This window comes from Trachypithecus francoisi, unplaced genomic scaffold (genome assembly GCF_009764315.1).
Source record: "Trachypithecus francoisi isolate TF-2019V2 unplaced genomic scaffold, Tfra_2.0 Lachesis_group15, whole genome shotgun sequence".
Classification (NCBI taxonomy): domain Eukaryota; kingdom Metazoa; phylum Chordata; class Mammalia; order Primates; family Cercopithecidae; genus Trachypithecus; species Trachypithecus francoisi.
In genome coordinates this window covers 42,821,906-42,827,296 of record NW_022681460.1, presented here as the reverse complement: position 1 = coordinate 42,827,296, position 5,391 = coordinate 42,821,906, and the positions used below count along the sequence as shown (strand labels likewise).

Genomic DNA, 5,391 nt, shown 5'->3' with positions numbered 1-5,391 from the left:
AGAAGGAATTGACGTTTAGCAGATGCATTAAAGAGCATTTACTGTGCCCTCATCATTGGGCAACTTAAGGATAAGACCTGTTCCTGACCACTGGGAGCTTGACTTAGTCGGGCAGTTGAGCTACAGGGGCTTCAGTTATGAAAAAAATACGAGGCCATATATACTTATGAAATTGAGGGGATGGTTCAGATAACAAGTGCTATAGGAATCTAAGAAAGGAGAGAGCAGTGGGGGCTGAAAGGATGAAGTACTGTGGAGACAATGGGACTGACTTGGGATTTGAGGAGTGGCTAGTTTGGATTGTGAAGATGTTCCAAGCAAGAGGAAATAGGATTTTTGTTGCAGAGAATGGGTAGTTAAGGTGAACACATTGGGCAGCTCTGGTTATCACCTGACCTCAGGGCCAGGTGAAGCCTGGGCTCCAGGCTGAGGACCTGCTGGGGGCTTCTGAATAGGACCATGAGATAAATGTTTCAGGAGGATGACTCTGCCTGCAGCATGGGAGGAGGAGTAATGAGGTTCCATGAGCCTAGATGGAAGGAGAGCCTTAACCTGTGCCCAGCAGTCCAGCTGTGGTGTTGGAGGAGGGCTGCATCTGAGCGGGGCAGTGAGAGTGGACAGACTTGGCCAGATAAGGGACTTGATAGCTGATTAGACATGGGTCACAAGTTGAAAACTTGACTCTGGTGGAGTCAGTGACCATGATATGCAAAGCAGAAGGGAACTCTTTCTCTGGTCTTTGGTGAAAGAATGAAGGCTGGTGCAATGTTAAAGCTTTGAGGGAGGGTGAGCCCTGGTCCCTCGAATGTCACTACTACTGAGATATCATGCAGGCTGCTGCTGAATCTTCCCTTGTTCCTGACTGCCTCATTCCTGACCACAGGTGTTGTCAGGGCATCTGTCTTTCAGCCACTTCCTTCTCATGATCACATCGGCACTGTTGGTCCTTATTATGCAGACATTGTTGTTCGGCTGTGATGCCATCTTGGATTGCAGGAGATTTCGTTAGGGTGTCAAAGGGCCTGTTCACTCTGTGCCACACCTGGATACACTAATTTGTCTTGCTGCTGCCCTGGTTTGCTAGCAGGTGTGTGTGTGTGTGTGTGTGTACACACTTGTGTGTGTGTTGAAGGACTTATCAGCCTACACATAGCACATGGCTGTTTCTTTCCTGGGCATTAGAAATTCTACATTACTTTGCTGTTTCCCCAGGTTTCTGTCTAAGAAGGGCCTAGTGTCTCTTTGCTCTGTTTTTGCAATGTATCATTATATTTCACACCCTCCCTAACACACACACACACACACACATAATACATACATGCTTTTTACTTCTGTATGTCCCCTTCGGTTCTTACTTTATCTCATGTAAGAGGATCTTTACCTAATCTTGGGGTAGAATGTGTGGGGGAAGGCATTGCTTTACTTGTCAGCTCATCTTTCCAATTATTCTATCTATGTCAGGGATGAGGCATTTGGAGTCAAACACTGACTCCTGTGTTTTCTACTTTATGCTGTGTCATTTGGTCACTGAGGTAATTAATACCACATGAGTAAGAGTAGGAGTAATAAGAAATATTAGAAAAAAACTAAGAATTCAATATATGAAACAAATTTGAAAATGGGAGTGCATCCTGCTCTTTTTTTTTTTTTTCCAGTGGGAAATAACTGTTATTGAGACCCCGCCAGCTGCAAAATCTGTTCCTGGCATTAAGCTCATTCTTCCTTTGCAATTCAGTCTTTCTTGAGTGGTCCCATGAATGCTTTCTTCTCCTCCATGGTTTGGAAGTGGCCATGGCCAAACTTGGAGGTAGTGTCAATGAACTTAAGGTCCATCTTCTCCAGAACCCACTGCTTCATCTGCACCAGCAAGGACTTGCGGAGGGTTAGTACCCACTTCTTGGTTCCCATCACACAGCCTTTCAGCATGACAAAGTCATTGGTCACTTCACCATAGTGGACAAAGCCACCCAGCGGGTTGATGCTCTTGTCAGGCAGGTCCTAGTCAGTGGAGGCATTGTTCTTGGTCAGCTTGCCGTCCTTGATAAGGTAGCCCTGGCCAATCTTATAGATCTTCTTGTTGATCTCAGTGCAATGATGGTACCCTTTCTGCCCAACGCATGCCACAGAGAAGGCCACATGAGCAGGAGGCCACGCCCTAATACAGGCCACCTTGCTCAGGCCTCGGTGGGTCTTGCAGGGCAGCTTCTTGGTGTGCAAAGACTGGTGACCCCTCTGTAGTCTTTGCCCTTGGTCACCCCAATGACGCCGATCATCTCATCCTGCCCAAACACTTGGTTCACAGGTACCTGCTGCTTGAGCCTCTCACAGGCCCAGTACAGCTTCTCGGCCATGGTGCCTCCATTCACCTGGATCTCCATCAGGTGGGCCTTCTTCTGGCGCAGAGGAAGCAGGTGCATCTGGGTGTGGGCAATGACACGGATAACTTGGCAGTACTTCTTCATGCTGCTGAAGTCCTTCTCCAGCTGCTTCTTGCCATCCTCATCCATTTCTTGCAGTACTTGGTAAAGGCCTTCTTCTTAGATTTATGCCAGTTCTTATAGAAACACCTCTTGCATTCATCACTGTTGTGCTCAGCGAAGACAGTCTTGAAGGTCCGGAGGCCTCGAGGGGTTTCCATGTAGCCCACAATGCCCACAGACACCATGGGTGTCGTCTCCACAACGGTCACAGCCTCCACCACCTCCTTCTTGTTCACCTTGGATCCTGGCCTGTCGACTTCCCGCACGATGTGGGTCATGCCAGCCTTGTATCCCAGGATGGCTGTGAGGTGGACCGGCTTGGATGGGTCATCCTTAGGGAAGCTCTTCACCTTCCCACGATGCCTGCTGCTGCACTTCCGAGGCAGGAAACCAAGGGACCCATGTCTGGGAGCGGAGAACTTTTTGTGAGACATCACACCATCAAATCCCGCCGGCAGAGTCCTGCTCTTTTACTTAAAATTGTGTTTTCACCATTTTCCTATTTTGTTATGTACTTTTCAAAAACATATTTTTAAATAGCGGCATCATTTATTTAACAACCCTTCTATTGTTGGAATTAAGTTTTTCCAAGATTTCTCTTTTTGAATTTCAAACAACTTAGGGATGAAAAACAGTGTGCATAAGTCTTTGAGTACCCTTCTTTTTATTTCCTTAATAATAATTCCTAAGGGGGAATTACTGAGTCAAAGCAAATGAACATTTAAAGGACTCTCGATAATTGTTTCCAAATTGCCCTGCAGATAAGTCATTGCAAACACTTCAAACTGCAGCACTTATTTATCCATGTTGTTAGCAGCCTTATTACTTTGTTTTTTTTTTGTTTTTGTTTTTTTTTTTGAGACGGAGTCTCGCTCTGTCGCCCAGGCTGGAGTGCAGTGGCCGGATCTCAGCTCACTGCAAGCTCCGCCTCCTGGGTTTACACCATTCTCCTGCCTCAGCCTCCCGAGTAGCTGGGACTATAGGCGCCCACCACCGCGCCTGGCTAGTTTTTTGTATTTTTTAGTAGAGACGGGGTTTTACCGTGTTAGCCAGGATGGTCTCGATCTCCTGACCTCGTGATCCGCCCGCCTCGGCCTCCCAAAGTGCTGGGTTTACAGGCTTGAGCCACCGCGCCCAGCCAATTACTTTGAACATCATCATTTATAGGAGCTTTTCCATTTGAGAGTTCATCTTTCCATGTAGTTTTAACTTGAAAGTCTTTATTTGTAGTGAGGTTCTCTTAGTCTGTTTTCTTTCTAAATTTTTATTTAATTTTTTTTTTTATAGACATGGGCTTTTGCCATGTTGCCCAGGGTGATTTCAATCAAGCAATCCTCCCGCCTTGGCCTCCCAAAGTGCTGGGATTACAGGTGTGAGTCATTATGCCTGGCTCCAGTCTGTTTTCTGTTATTATAGTATAACAGTTGAAGACTAGGAAGTTTATAATGGAAAGAGGCTTATTTAGCTCACAGTTCTGGAAACTGGGAGGTCCAAGATCAGGCGACTGAATCTGGTCCGCTTCTGGTGAGGATCTTGTGCTGCCTTATAACACGGCCGGGAAGTAGAAGGGGAAGTGGGCAAGAACGGAAGGGATATTAGGTCTTAATGACCAAATCACCTCTTAGAGGCCCCACCTCCCAACATTGCCACACTGGGGACCCAATTTCCAACACATGAATTCTGGGGACACACTCAAACCATAGCAGAGGTTGAATATTCAAAAAAATGGTTTGGAAGCTTCCTAGAGAAGTTGAACTGGTGTGGATCTGTAAAAGAAGAGCCTTGACAGCCTTGGGAAGGGATTATCATCCATGCTCAGGAAGACAGATGGGAATATGGGATGAGGAATGGGAAGATGAGAACTTGGACAAGATGGTAAGGTGGGGGATCTTCCTAGGAGGAGGGGACTGAATCAGGACATCTAGTGCCCCTGAAACCTTCAACTACTCAGGAACCTCAGTATGATCACATTCACTTTTATTTGTAGCCATCATATTAAAAAAAAAGTTCTCTTTTTTTTCCCTAAGTAAACTAGAAGACAGAAAAGCTGTAAGGCTGACATATAGCATATTCCAAGTGGGACCCATTTGCTGGCTAAGCAGTAGATCAGCACAAATTATGAGCATTTAGACATGTGTTAACCTACTAATTGAGGGTTGGGGGACACTAGATGATGAGGCCTCTAGTAGATGCCCTTGATCTGCCCCCTCCTGATTCCTGAAACACCAATTAACACTCTCAGTCAATACTAGAAAACATATGGTGAAGATAAACACTACCCCATAAAGAGTATCACCCTGGCTTGTCACAGGACATTAACTGACCCATACTGGCACCCCTACGGGGGTGGCAGCAGCAAATTGTAATGGAAAAGTTACTGTTTTCCTATTTAACTTTCTGTTTGTGAAAAAGGCCCTCTTGATGTCTAAGAACAATATAAGAAAGTTGTGCACATGTGGGCGTGTGTGTGAGTGTGTGTTGGGTCTTTTGTGGTCTACCTCATTCTCATTCTCACTCACTTGTGATGATCTTATGATCTGACTGTTGCTGTTTCGGTATAAGGTCAGCCTAATTGCAAAGGTGGTTTGAGGAATGAATACATAATGTATTTTAAGAAGTCATCCAAGTAACTTTCCAAATAAAATCTGAAATTTTATCATTGGTAAGTCATCTCTTTATGTATGTCAAGGGTTGACCCTTTCTCCAGGAGCTCCTTTGCCATGAGAAGGACATGAGAAGTCCCTTAGTATAGACAAATTCATCACTTCATACTCTTTCCTGAAAGGAGAGATGGAGCCACCTTAGAGGCAGGGGATTCTGGTAGTCTCAGCTGCATGGACAGCAGTGCTAATATCCTAACTGAGAGCTTCTGTAGGGAATGTTCTCTACCGTGTGGCCCTTCCTGCTCCAT

The 5,391-nt window shown here is 45.7% G+C and overlaps 1 pseudogene across 1 annotated transcript; it reads right to left on the bottom strand.

Moving 5' to 3' along the window:
* Window positions 1–1,694: 1,694 nt before the first annotated feature.
* LOC117097116 lies at window positions 1,695–2,937 on the bottom strand (annotated as a pseudogene). The gene has a single exon (XR_004442818.1). The product of XR_004442818.1 is annotated as a 60S ribosomal protein L3-like (transcript).
* Window positions 2,938–5,391: the final 2,454 nt, after the last annotated feature.